Source organism: Equus caballus, chromosome 10 (genome assembly GCF_041296265.1).
Source record: "Equus caballus isolate H_3958 breed thoroughbred chromosome 10, TB-T2T, whole genome shotgun sequence".
Lineage (NCBI taxonomy): Eukaryota > Metazoa > Chordata > Mammalia > Perissodactyla > Equidae > Equus > Equus caballus.
Window position 1 is genome coordinate 73,732,770 of NC_091693.1, and position 15,019 is coordinate 73,747,788.

The following is a 15,019-nucleotide window of genomic DNA, read 5'->3' on the forward strand; positions in this document are numbered from 1 at the left end:
GACATTAAAGATCTCAGAATAAGTTCTAATGCCCTGGGTGTGGAGCTGTGTCCTCAGTTCTTCAAGGCCTTTTTTATTTCTCTCTGAATTCTCTTTCCCACATGGATGGGGACAAGAAGGGGACACATTCCCCTGTTTCATAAAATCTGCAGAGGAAGGAGTCAGGGGAGGTCAGGAAACTAGTCCAGGCCAAAGCGTGCCAAGAACCCAGCAGATGGAACTGAAGTGCTGATCCGAAGGGGGAAAGCTATGTGGGGAAACTACCGATTTTTGATTTTTATCAAAATAGGAGAAGAGTACCTGGAACATTGGATGGCAAGTGGAGTCTGGAGACATTCCTCAGGTGTTGACTTAAGGACACTTTCAAGAGGGTTCCTGGGTTTGACCTCTGGTTGGGCAGCAAGATATTAAGGGTTTTCAGTCAATTCAGACAATGATAGGTAGTACTGATATTATATCTTTTATCTCTAGCATACATAATTATCTTTAGGTTTATTTTATTATTAAAATGGTCTTTGCTTAAAATATAGTTTAAATATACAATTCTAATTTTTACGTCATTCTTTGAAAATAATTTTGTTCATTTTATATCCTTTTAACTATGACATCCTCCTTCTACTTTCATTAAAAATTAGTACTGCTTCTTCTGGGGCCAGCCTGGTGGCGTAGTGGTTAAGTTCACGTACTCCGCTTCCATGGCCCAAGGTTCACAGGTTCAGATCCTGGGCATGGACCTACACACCACTCATCAAGCCATGCTATGGTGACATCCCACATACAAAATAGAGAAAGATAGGCACAGATGTAAGCTCAGGGCCAATCTTCCTCACCAAAAATGAAAACGAAAAAGAAAAATTAATGCTGTTTCTTCTAAGAAATAAATCCTGACTCAGTATGGATAGATTAATAGACATCTAAAAAGCAATGCTAGTCTCATAACATCTATTTAATATTTCAGATTAAGGAAACATAAAAGTGGACATTTTGATATTTTAATTCAATTGATCACAAGATCCCAGAGGAAGGCAGTCCTCTTTCATATTCTGGATACTGCTTTGAATGTATGAATATTCAGCCAACATTAAGTCAATCTATAAAAGCTTGATCGAGGCCAGTTTTGCAACTCAAATCCAGTTGCACTCTCAGGCAGACTAAATAACCACAGCCAAGTCCATGATAATAAATGGCGATGTCGATACTTTGTATTCTAGTTCAGTGAACCTGAGAAGAGTGTATGTATTCAAGCATGGAAGAGAAAAATGTTTTGCATTTATACAAAGACTTTTCTGGGGAATTTCCTTGACCTTGATAATCACTCTCTTGATCATTCGTGCCGCGTGGTAATAGAGAATTGGTCTTGCTATTGTACCTGTTTGGCGTTTGGCAACACTGGAAAACAAAGATGAGAAAAATAATTTCTCCTTGTTTTGTTTATTAGACCATGTTGTCTGGGCAGCACTGACAAGCAGGAAAACTTTGTTCTTTTTACCTTGTCGGTAATAGCTGCTTAAAAAGAACAAGCAAACAAGGATAATAAGAAATTAAAGGTGAAAAGTGAGCTGGACCTAATTTCGTTCTCCGCATATAGATTTGATGATAATGAGATAATTGCATCTGGGAGTGATTACCTCTGCCCCATGTAAATTTAAACTCCACAGTCTATGAGAAGGCTGCCTTAAGGCTGCCATATCACATGAGCCATTTAGCAGGGGCAAATGAAATTAAGCACTGAATTGGTTTGATTAGTGTTTACTGCACTGTTGTACCAATGTCATGCTAGAGACGTTTACAGCTCGCCATTCAAATACTTTAATATGAGCTTTAATAGTGAAATTAGATGGAAGTGCTGCACGGGCACAAGATCCTACCTGGGCAAACACACACTTGTGCCAAGCTCGGAGAATCCTTCTGATGGCTGCAGTGACCTTGATGGCCACAGTGACCCTGATGGCTCTGAGCAGGAGGAGGGGATCCTGTGGAATTCTAAGGATAATGCTGAACCCTCTGGGATTCTTGCAGATGATTATATGGCGGAAAGTTGCAGACGTAATGTAAGTTGACCATCTAAGAAAGTGTAGTAAAAAGAAAAAAGTCCCCTCCCCTATTTTGATGTGAGATTAACCTGCCAAAAATCTTTGGCCTCTTTATTTGGCTAAATGGGGTTTTGAAATGTGGTGAGAGGTTGCTATGGTGGAAGCAAAATACTGGAAAAATTCTGATTTCTGGGAAAAATCAAGAATAAAAGAGGTCTGGTTGTTGTGTCCAGTGCGTTGTGTTGGTAGAAGAAGTTAAGGCTCCTTCATGGGAAAATCTTAGACAAATGGAGCCAGCGGGGTACTAGAGCAGGAAGAGACATTTGAGGTGTGGATTTCTGTTGATTAGAGGCGGGTGACTCGTGGAAGACCACCTTCTCTGCCAAATGTGTGGACGCCTTTGGGCCAAAGGCAGGCAGGGATGTTTGGGAAGAGTGAGGGAAGAGATTCTTCAGTAGGAAATGCTTCTGTGAGGGGCTGCAAAGCATCAGTGCACTCTCCTGTCACCCCTGGTGGGGTGGACTGGGGAAAATGATTCCCTGGCACAGGAAGAAGGTATTACAACTTTGATTATTTTATATAATTTATCTTTTTCACATATTTTTAATGTGTAGAATATGTTGGCACAGATTTATACACATATAATGCATGAATTATAGGGGGTACGTGTCCAGATTTTCTTTTACTACCATGGTAAAGAATCTAGAAAGTTTGTTGGTCCAGGATCTCTTCCCACCAGTGACTCAGCCTGACCTCTCCAAAGACATTCCGTGAACCAGAGCCCCAAGGAACTGGTTTGTTTTCATTTTATAGGCCCTCTGCATCTTATAAATTACTATTTTAACTTATGCACTACTCTGATATCTATCTTATTTCCAGACATTTGTATTTCATAGACCCTATTTCCTCATTTCTTTTTTTAATCCCATTGCTCTGTATGCATTTCTGCAGACCACCTTGAGATTTTTATGGAACAAGGTGGAGAGTATATAAATAAAGTTGAAAGTGCTTAAGGAATACATTATTCATCAAGCTATTAGGGCTTCCCAAAACAACTTCACAGTTGGTGAGTGAATATTTCTATTGTGGGATCTCTAAGTGACTTGAAATAGTCAACTATTAAAAGTGCTATTTGTCTTGATAATCATATTTTTCTTTCTAATAAATCTTTCCTTTCCTTTGCTGCTCTTCTGTTGACCTCTGATTTACAGTAAGTTGGAATTGTGAGAATAGTTCTTAAAATAGAATGCAATTCTTTTTCTATAATAGGATCAGCTTTAATTTAGTTTCAGTGCAATGAAAATATAATGAAAATCTCAACTTCAGAACATAGGATCTGGAGAAATTTGCTGTCAGTACCAAAAGCTATTCAAAACCTTTTTAAGTTGTAACAAAGTATTTCATTTTTCACTGAAATTATTTGTGGGCTTTAAAAATATTCTTCTGGTAATAAAAGATGTCATGAAGTTAACCTCAGCGAAATGATTTATTGGAATTCATCATTATAAGAGTAATTTAATTAGTCATTCAGGATATGACAAGGCATGCACCACAATAGTTAATCACCGAGCCCAGTAAAAATGCATTACACATATTTGAATTACCTCTCATATTCAGTGACAGAAAGAGAATGCACACTAGCTGGTACTTTTGTCAACTTTGGATTCACTTAGAACAAAAAATAAATATAAGATCGTGTTATTTAGTACACTGAGTCCACTTAGGAGAATGACTCCTGTATTACGTCAACTGCAGCTTCCCACACTCGCCAGTACATGCCTGGGAAGCACAAAGGGGAAAATGGCAGAAGAATACAATTGAAGGAAGATGAAGTCTAATTCTGTGGGCTATTACCCTGTAAGTTGTCATGAAATGCTATAGTAAAGTTTCTTTACTGTCTTGAAGAATAACCTTTATAATGTTAAATTGGGATCTTAAGGTAAATGCCCTATTGATTAGATTCTAATACGCTATATCAGTCAGTACAAAGTAGATTATGTTGTGGTAACAACCGACTCCAAAATCTCAGTGGCTTCCAATAATCACGTTTGTATCTTGCTCACCCTATATGTCTGTTGCAAGGCAGCATCCTAATTACTCAGAAACCCAGGTGTGGAGGTTTCAGCTCCACCCATGATTTCACAGTTGCTGAGACAGAGAGACAAGAACATGAACAGTCCTGTGCTGGTCCTAAAAGCTTCTGCTGGAAGACAAACTCATCATTTCCTCTTACAACCACACTGCTTTTGAGCAAGCAGAGGATTCCAAAATTCTACCCTGCAGCCAGAGCAAGAAACTCAGCATTTGTAAGCAGCCCTAACGGCAATCACAGAGGCCACTAGCTGGAAGATGTCCCACCAATCTAATGATATCAAGTTTAGAGACGTGGGAGAAAAAACACTGTATTGTGTACCCATAAGGTTTATAAAATGTGCTTTAGGGCTGCATATTAAAAATAAACATTGTTTATACCCTCAAATACCTTACATTCTGAAAGGGAAGGTAAGGATATAATTATATGAGACTAGATAATGATATCTGGTTAGGGGGAAATATCTTAAATTGTGAGGATAAAAGCCACATAACAAACAAGGAAAAACATGGACTTTAAGCATAGGATTTGAACTCGCACATGCTCCCTCCTCTTTAGTAGCTGTATAGTTTAATCTCTGTGTGTCTGTCAACAGGGAATAATATCCATACCATTGGGTTATTAGGAATAATAAGATGGTAGATATAAAGTGTCTGCCACATAGTAGGCACTTGATCAATGATAATTATTGTTAGAACACTTTGGCCTACAAAGTATTATGCTTTGACAAAGTATACATGTAGATGGGAATTTACTAAGTGAGTTTGATTACGTATGATGAGTTTTCATTCCTAGTGAATGTAAATCCAAGTCTACATTTGATGTCATTATTTTTTTAAAAAAGATCAATTCAATGATACTGTGTTTTTTAAAAATTATTTTTACATTGGTCCTTTACCCCTACACAAAGGATACTCACATTTCTATTGAGCTTGTTATTTTGCAGTAACTGGTGTTAGTTATCATCTAGATTTGCCCTAAAACATTCAGAAACCTTAAGCATTGTGCTCACTTGATGAGATTTGGTCACTTTCACAACCAAAAGAGGCTTAAAATAAAATCAGACAATGTGAAATTGATGAACGAATGAATGAATAAATCACAAAAAGACTACATTTTTATGAACTAGTGCACAATTTTATATCATTTTGCCAGCTTGAATTGAGGCTACTTAGTGAAACAGAGACAACAGCCAACATGTGTTAAAGTATTTAATCCTTGCAACCAGACAGGTGCTGCCCTTTCCCACATCTGACCGTTGTGGACACCACATTAAGTAGCTTGTCCGTGGTTGCACAGAAAAGAAGAGGTTGAGCCAAGGTCCAAACCAGGCTGTGTGGTCCTCAAGCCCAAGCTCAGGCACCATAGCTCTGCCACTCATTCATTCATTCATTTTCCTTCTCTCTCTCTCTCTCTGGTAAAATTATTTGCATCTCGCAATTCCGAATATACTGGGAATCCTCTTGATAAACTTACTGGCAAGTTCAGGCCAAGTCACGGTCACAGAATGGACAGTCATTAGTAATCTCAACTGCCGGCCCCTGCTAAGGGGAACATTAAAAGGAGGCGAAAGGACCGTCTACTCCCCAGAGAGGCTGGAGGCCACCATCATGGACTTGAAATTGCTTTTTACATGCATCAATTGAAATGGCCTCTGCATAGCAATTAGATTTAATGAAGGGAAGCTGCTGATAACTAAGACAGGCTGCCAGACCTTCTGTTGGTTATTTTTAGAGGAAATAGATTGTACAACCTGTTTGGCCCCAATTCCTATCCTTCTAAAATTGCTTTTTCTTGATGGGTTTTGCTTCTTTTTCTGAATTCAAAATTGAGAACGAACTCCTAAAGATAGCTTACTTGATAGTTTCAAACAACACCATCATTAAGAAACTGGACACATGATGATTCTCGTAAGACCTATTATATAGAGATAGCCATATAAAGATAAAGATACAGATGTAGATACATTATATGCATACATGCATACATATATTACATTTATGTATGTGTATGTCTTTTATGTTTTTATTTAACTGTATGTATGACTTGGGATTTCTCTCCATTGTTTAAACTGTAGTTTTACCCATTTTCCACAAAATACTTAATTTTTTCTTATTTTTAGAGAAAGTGACTAGAAGTAAAGAATCCATGTATACAATTCAGAGTATTTTTGATGAGTGAGCTCCCTACCCATGATGTCTGCAGAATCTGTCAGTTTTGGAAGGTGCCCAAACTTCAGTTAAAAGACCTTTCAAGTTATAAGAAAGAAAATCTGTTGTCAATGTTAACAGAGGGTTGATTCGCTGTATGTCCTGAGGTCACATATTCTCAAAATGAGATCTAAAAAGAGACAAATTTAAATGGCGATGTAAGATGCCTTTTATTGCTCTAAAAAAACTAAATTGACTGCACTAAGCTGAGAAAAATGTGTCCTTCTAAAAATAATGGTATTACAACCCTTGAACTCTTAAAGAAGGTCTTTTTATTTTTCTAATAAGAATTCAGAATGAGATTTTTGAAAATGAAAACTATAATTTTTAAACATGAAAATATATGATTTTTAAACAAAACGCAGTAGTTCTAAATGACAATACTTTGTAAGACATTGAAAGAAAAACCTTGCCGTATAAAAATCATGTAAAAGAAGTTCTGATTTTAGTTGATTGCTCATGTTCAAATAAATGGTTAAGTGAAAAGGAAAGACGACTGACTCCTAAAGGTTCACTAAATAAATACTATTTGTTATTTCTTTAATTTTTTAAAAAAGAATTGGAACAAGATGTAACTATTTTTAGGGGATATTTGTTTTTTAAAGGCATTTTATTTATACTTATATCTACTAATGCATGGGTTTTGGGATATGATATGTCATATAATTCTTATGTATCTCATATTTATATTATAGGAAAAAAATAGCTAAATTTTAATGTCATGTGGTCACCAGAGGATTGGAGAGCTACAGTCTATAATCAGGGGAGGAGGAAACAGAATCTACTCTGGGCGAAACTTTCCATAAATTTTCTTGTTTATCTTATACTTCCCATAAATTTCCATATTTAATTTGTCATCAGATAGCCACAGAAATATTCTAACTTTTTTCACTATAACTTTTTAATGGAGTAAGATTCATTACTCCATTACATAAAATTTTGAAAGCAAAGGAGAAAAAAATCTTAATTAGCAGAAAGATTCCATTTCTTTCCTTTCTTTATATGCTACTGTGTTTACCCCAGTCCAATGCGTCTCAAGACTCCTTTCTGGGAGTGTTCTAAGGTTAAGGGCCAGAACCAGACAAAGAGACAAAATGTCTCTAAAGGAAATTATGTAATATGTATGCACTTTTCTCTGTATTTTTATTGACATACTTTTCAGTTATTCGTTGCATAAAAGGCTAATTGTTTCTGATATTCAGAAATGGGTCAAAAGCCATCCTCTTCCCCCCTTCTCCACCCCCACCCCACATATCAAAGCTTTGTGCACTGCTGAGTGAAGCATTCTTACCCAATGAAGTCATTCTCCCTTCTCCTCAATAATCACTGAGGATTGACTATTGTGAGTAACCGATGTGCATAACCACAATCTTTTTAAATTTCCTCCAGGAGAAGGAACTGTGGTCTGGCACTGCCAGCATGAGTGATTCCACTCTAAAGAATCAGCCTGATGGGGCTGGCCCCGTGGCCGAGCGGTTAAGTTCGCGCGCTCCGCTGCAGGCGGCCCAGTGTTTCGTTCGTTCGAATCCTGGGCGCGGACATGGCACTGCTCATCAGACCACGCTGAGGCAGCGTCCCACATGCCACAACTAGAAGAACCCACAACGAAGAATACACACCTATGTACCGGGGGGCTTTGGGGAGAAAAAGGAAAAAATAAAATCTTTAAAAAAAAAAAAAAAAAGAATCAGCCTGATGATGTTTTTAACAAACGCCTGAAAAAAACCCTCGGGATCATTTTGGAACGATTTTATTGAAAACTTATATCAACTTTATTTTAAATTGCACTGAAGGTGTAATAATATACAGGAGTGACGTGATTAAATTATGTAAAGAGAGTATCTTCCTAGATTGGAGAAAACATTAACTTTTTTGCAGATTTTGATCATTCTAATTTAGTGATCCTTGCAGAATTGGGATTACTTTTGCATCATAGTCTGACGTGGATAATAGATTATAAATTCGAAACCACAGCAAATCTACAATAGCCATCACATCTTAGAATTTTCTAGGATTCCCACATGTTTGGGTAGCTGGCTGCTGAATAGCACTAGTCTACTGTGCAAGTGACAGGAGGCCAACTGAATATCAAATGTCAGCGACCCATTCTGGGCTTTGGCAGATCCAATTAGTGCACAGTAAATGTCTCTGTTAGAAAGTCTCAGATCGCCTTGGATTCTGCCGTACACCTAGGGTGCCTAGAAATTTCAGACATAATTTCCTATGAATAATAAATAATAAAGCCAAATTCTGAACTTGTGTTCTTAACTTTATAATAGCTCTGAGGAATTTGTCATTCTTGACATTATACCACATGCATATTGGTTTTCGGTTGTCATGGCTTTTCTCTTTGTGGCTGCTGTCTTGTACGTATTTTCATCCCACTCAGTGTCTTCTCCTTATTGGCTACTTGATATAGGTGTGCTGAATTGAATTACCCAAAGCACAGGAAACCAATGAAAGTTTACACCACCAATTGCTGTATCAGGGAACAATCTCATTGCCAATCTAGATAATTTGGGAAGGAGGTGGTGAGGAAGGTCACCATATCACTTGAATTAATTGGATTTACTGTGGGGAAGAATCCTACGTTATTGTGTGGTCCTCCACTAGAGGTTGATAACGGGATATAAAGAGATAGGAGTAAAATCCAGTGCTCCACCTTCTAGGTTAGTGCACTAAATGTGATCACATAGAACTTCCCAGGCAGGCAGAGCAGGAAAAAAAAAATCCTGCCTTTGGATATTTTAGTGCGGCATAGTAAACTAAGAACATGAATTTATATTCCAATAATCTGAAATCTGCCTTCTGCAAAAGCTAAGAGATTCTCAAAGATAGACAGGGCTGTATTAATTTTTAAGATGATTTCGTAGACTTTTTTTCTCCTCTGATGCTTGGTGGTTGATAGATTTATACTGCATTGTGTTGCCTCAGTCAGGCCATGCTCACAGCAAAAAAGCCGTTCTGAATACAAAATAAAATCTGTATAAATGAAAGTGTTGCTGTTGAGCAAAGACTGAACTGGTTCTTTATTAGAAGATTTACCTCAAACTGGTTGAAAATATTTCAGTTAAGTTTAATATAATTTTATTGTTACAATGCAGATTACTTTCATAAAAATTAAGTAATGACTTATCACCATAGCATGTCTTAGATTTGTGAAATTATGCTGTTGACTTGAACTACTCAGTTTTGGATAATTTTGAAAGTAGATAAATCATCACTAGTGTTATTGAAGGGCTTTTTCTTGTGCATGTAATTTTATAACTCTGTTCAAAGATTTTGTTTGCAATCTAAAATAAGACATTTAAACCTACATATGTTTATTTTTCATTATATCTTACAGAGTGGTGGTTACCAAAGCATGATCCTTAGGTCATCTGAATTAGATTCAGCTGGGGTGCTTGTTAAACATAAAAACCTACTGAATAAGAAATCTAGGAGGGGGAGTTCCAGAAGGTGTACTTTTAACAAACATCCCTTGAGAGTCTTATGCAGAGTGTCACAGACTTTGAAAAGAATGTTTTTTGTGACATTGGGATTTGACTTATTTCTAATTTACTTTATTTAACTACTGTGTGACGGTGGAAGTGTAGATTCACAGCATCTTCAAAAAGCAAATCTCCCTTGTTTGATGTCAATAAAACACCTATGGGAGAAAGACAAAATTTCCTCTTTTGTCACTGCTTGAAAAGCAAGAGGCAGGGTACTGTAGGTGGCCTCTAGGACCTGAAAGCAAGCTGCAGCCTGTGGTCAGTAAGAAGCCAGGGTCCTCAGTCATACACCAAAAGGAAGTGAATTCGGCCAACAACCTAAATGAGCTTGGAAATAGATTCTTCCTTAGTTGAGCCTTCAGATGAGAACGCAGCTCAGAGAGGAGTGCTGTCTTGGAAGCCAGGACACAGTGAATTTAGAAAGGGGGATGGCAAATGGTCCCAAATGGTGATTAAAAGTCAGATGAAACAAAGGCTAAAGACAGGTGATTCCAGTAGGCAATTAGGTGATTTCAAGAGCAGGTGCAGTCAGTGGTGGGGGTTTAAGTTAGATTGCGGTGGAGTGACAAATAGGAGGTGAGGAAGTGGAGGCAGGAAAGTGTCCAAACTTCAGCATGCATCAGAATCTCCTGGAGGGCTTGTTAAAACACAGATCTCTGGGCCCCACATCTAGAGTTTCTGAGGCAGTACATCCAGGGTGGGGCCCAAGAATTTTCACTTCTTACAAATTCCCAGGTATATTAGCTTTCTATTGATGATGTAACAAATTACTACAAATTTAGTGTTTTCAAACGACACCAATTTATTATATATCAATTTGGGAGGTCATAGTTCGAACATAGGTCTCAAAGGGCTAAAATCCAGGTGTCTGCAGGGCTGATGTCCTTTCTGGAGGCTCTAGAAGAGACTCTGTTTCCTTGCCTTTCCAGCTTCTAGAGGCCTTCCACATTTCCTGCCTCATGGCTGCACTTCCTCCGTCTTTAGAGCTAGCAACATTGCATCCCTCTGACCATTCTTCCAAAGTCACATCTCCCTCTCTCTTCACTCTGGGAAAGGGTCTTTGATTTTAAGGATCCATGTGATTAGATTGGGCCCACCAAGCTAATCTCCCCATCTCAAAGTCTTTAACCTTAATCATATTTGCAAAGACCCCTTTGCTGCATAACATAACACAGTCACAGATTCCAGGCATTAGGACATAGACATCACTGAGGGCTATTATTCTGTCTACTCTACCAGGTGATTCTGATGCTGCTGGTCCAGGATCATGTTCTGAACACCACTGGGGTAGACATTTCTTTCTAGAAGTTTAGCAGTGAGGGCATATTGTATTCAGAGTACGGTAACTTAAGAGAGAGAACCAGGGAAGGGAACATTTTAAGGGGATGGGAAGATTTGGATGTTTGTGGGAAGGAGGAGGAGATGCTGGTGAAAAGGAGGAAAGGCTAGGTACAGAAGAAAGAACCTGAAAAAAAACTTCTCAGAAAGAATTTGCAAAAGCAAAACAAACACACAAACAAAAAACACAGCAAGGGAGATACCTACTTTACTTGAACTGGCATTTACCCTGCTTGAAGTTTAAGGTTACATCAACTGCTACTTCAGAGCTACTGTTGGTAGCTTTCGGTTTGAGCAACCAGACTTCAGATGTGTTTACATCTCTGAAAATAAACACGTCATTTAAGTATCAGTGACACAATGTGTCAGTATACGTGCCCAAAGTACTTTAAGTAGACTTTGCATGAGATTCAAGACCTGAAAAGCACATTAACTGATTTTTTATTTTTCTAAGATTATTTTAGAATTATAGAATAATTCTAGAAACCTCTAGAAAATACAGAATTTTAGAATACATTTTTAAAAATCTAATAATGCTAATCTTTTACCACTAACATATAAAATTATTTTATACATGCTCTTACAGAAAAAACAATTACTGGAATATGACTATTCGACTATCTTCCAGTACAAAAGGAAGCTTTGTTTTCAATATGTTCTCTTTACAATTCTTATACTTTGGAACGCTGAGAATACCAAAGATCATCTTTTTATTCATCTGAAATATGAAATTAAGCACAATGTGTTAACAGATTCAGATCAGTTAATGTATCTGTTAGGATGCTTTTATGTATAAGGATACACAACCGAAGTGGTATAAGCTATAAGAACATTTATTATGTCACAAAAGAAGGTTTGAGGTAGTCAGTTTCAGGGTTGCTCAATTCATAGACCAGTGACATTAGTGCCCTGATTTTGTCTTCCCCCTTGGTTGCACGCATTACGTCCTCAACAACAATAGCCAAAAGTAGAGGGAGGAATTCACTGTTTTAAGATCCTTTTCAAAATGAAGGAAAATTTTCCAGAAGAATCCATCTTGCTCCTACACCCCTTCCCCCTCCACATCTCCTTGACCAGAGTTACATCCCAAGTCCCTGCCTAAACCCTTCCCTGACAAGGAGAATGGAATCAACATCTATTGGATTAGACCAGTGATTCTCATCATTGGCTTTGCTTTTGTAAAATCTCGGTGTCTATGCACCATCCCAGAACAATTACATTAGAATCTTTAGTGATGGTCCTCAAGCACTGACATTTTTTTAAAGTTCTTTGGGTGATTCTTATATACAGACAGGATTGAGAATTATTGGATTACTAGCGATTCTCAAGGCTTGTTAACGGACAGATTTCTGGGCCCTACCCTCAGAATTTCTGATTAAGTATGTGGGGATGGGGCAGTCATTTGCATTTCTCACAAGTTCCCCAGTGACACTGATGCTGCTGGTCAGGAGATCACATTTTGAGACCACTGAGGTTAGAGAGGGGCCATGAAGCACATAGCTGCCCTGCGCTTGAACAAATCAGGTTTCTCTTAGAAAGAAGGGGCAGCCAGCATCATCTGTCTCAGCTTACTTGTTCTAACGTGTCACCACTGAGGAAAAGGCTTCAGTTTTATTGCCTTCAAGTAAGTTAGGGATTCCATAACAGGAAATCTGGTCTGTAGTCATAGACTTCAACTTTGATCCACATGCTCAGGTCCAAGAATATATCACAGGAGACACTAGGAAAGTGAGCATGAACTGGCCCGTGCTGACCATCACTGTTGGCAAGATAAACAAGAGGATGCCTGACCACGGAAGACCTGGAAGCAACCCCTCTTTGTTATAAAAGACCGCATATACATATGCATACACATAGACCTCTACTTTAGAAAGGCAGAAACCAGTGTGGAGCTTAAAGTTTGGACAACTCCAGAGTTCAGAAGTAGGAGATGGCTTTGAGGGACGCTATGAGCTTTAGAGAACATCTGCTTGTGAATGAGAGAGAGGAGCTTGAAAATGAGAACCGAAGAAGTCAACTGTGAAGGAGATGGCGATTATGATATTCTTCTTAAAAAATAATTTCAAATTTGGGGGCTCTGCCTTGTTATTTTTATTTAGGGAAATAGAGGTAGGGTAGGAACAAGCCAATTTCTGTTAAGGTTAGATATGTTTAAAAGGAAAGAATTCTTTCTCCTATCCCAGGGAAAGTGGAAGAGAAATTATGAGGTAGGAGCTAGGAGGCGTGTGGCCTCACAGGGATGGAGGTCTGAATCAGTGCTCCCTCAGCCCAAAATGGAGGAAGGCAAACGCTCTTTCCTTTAAGCCCTTTTCCAGCTTGGCAAAAAAAGTCTGATCTTTGCCTCTAGAAGCTTCTGCTGGCAGCACATTTGTTGCTTCTCACAAGAAGGAACCATGAGAGAGATGGGACTTATTCAGAGAAACTTTCTTTTCATTATCTCCCTCAAGATGATTGGAGAAAACCTTATCCAAAGGAAATAAGATGTCTTTGAAAATGGTCTTTAGTTACAAAACACCTGTCATGTGTTAGGCATTCTCATATATTATCTTATTTAAATCTCATAACTTTTTTTGTGAGGAAAATATCTTTATTCTTTTTGTACATAACAGGAAACTGAGGCTGAGAGAGACTAACTAACTTGGCTTATGTTACCTAGTTAGTAAGTTCTGGGGCTGGAGTTCAAACTCAGGTTAGCTTCAGCTTAACCATGAAGGTCACATTTTCACTGTACTGTAGAGTTTACAAAGGAGTAATACAAATATCACTAAATACAAAATTAATTCCATTATTTTGCACTTAGAACAAGGCCTCAAGTGAGTATTTAAGTTTAAAAGTAAATCAATTAAAAATATTCAATTAGGGGCCGGCCCCGTGGCCAAGTGGTTAAGTTTGCATGCTCCACTTTGGTGGCCCAGGGTTTCATTGGTTCAGATCCTGGGCGTGGACATGGCACCGCTAATCAGACCACGTTGAGGTGGCGTCCCACATGCCACAACTAAAATATACAACTATGTACTGGGGGGATTTGGGGAGAAAAAGCAGAAAAAAAAAAGATTGACAACAGCTGTTAGCTCAGATGCCAATCTTTAGAAAAAAATATTCAATTAAGAAGAAACATGTAGTATGTCAAAAGTCGTAAATATATGTGAATGTCTGAAGTTTGATAAGTATGTATTCAAGAAACAATTTTGACTCCCTTTGTCGAATTGGGATAATTAAGAAGATAAAAAGATGATATAAAATGCTTTCCTTCTAACAAGGTTGTTAGTCATGATTTCAAGTACACGAACATGAAGCACTTACATTTACTTATGGTCATTTATCATATACATTTGAGGCCATTTAATACTTGTGGATATTAATTAGCCAACTCACCTGCATAATACACAACTCTTCCTTTGATCCCACCCATTTTGTTTTTGACAATTTCCCCATCATCTCAAGGTAACATTAAATTCTCTTTGCAGGACAGATCAAATCTAAGGTCTCCACATCATCTTCAGAGTCCATCTTGAGCATGACCAAGGACATCAAGGAAGTTTTTTGTCCCTTTCATTCTGAAGACCAGTATTTCCTATAATGTGTGTGTGTGAGAGAGAGACACAGAGAGAGAGAAAGAGAAAATGAGAGATCAGATGTCTTACTTAGTATCTTTTTAGCCAGCCTCCTTCCCCCTGCAATGTATCTAGGATCAGGCCCAAAGAGATAAGATGTTTTCTACTAACATTGCCTTTCTACTAAAATCTCCTAGGCTAGTAAGAGTTATTTTCTCGGAGCTCCAGCTTGCCACTCAACTTTGATGGTTTTATGAGACACATATAAAAATAAAGCAGAAGATTGTCATAGCAATGA

The 15,019-nt window shown here is 38.0% G+C and overlaps 1 protein-coding gene and 1 long non-coding RNA gene across 2 annotated transcripts in view; both read left to right on the top strand.

Annotated features, from left to right (window-relative positions):
- Positions 1-15,019, top strand: part of SLC35F1 (solute carrier family 35 member F1) — a 374,430-nt gene that overhangs the window by 132,040 nt on the left and 227,371 nt on the right. The gene's annotated exons all lie outside the window — the stretch shown is intronic.
- LOC138915825 (uncharacterized) lies at positions 1,864-8,019 on the top strand. The gene is made up of 2 exons (XR_011422148.1): positions 1,864-2,588; positions 7,725-8,019. It is a non-coding gene; the product is annotated as an uncharacterized lncRNA (long non-coding RNA).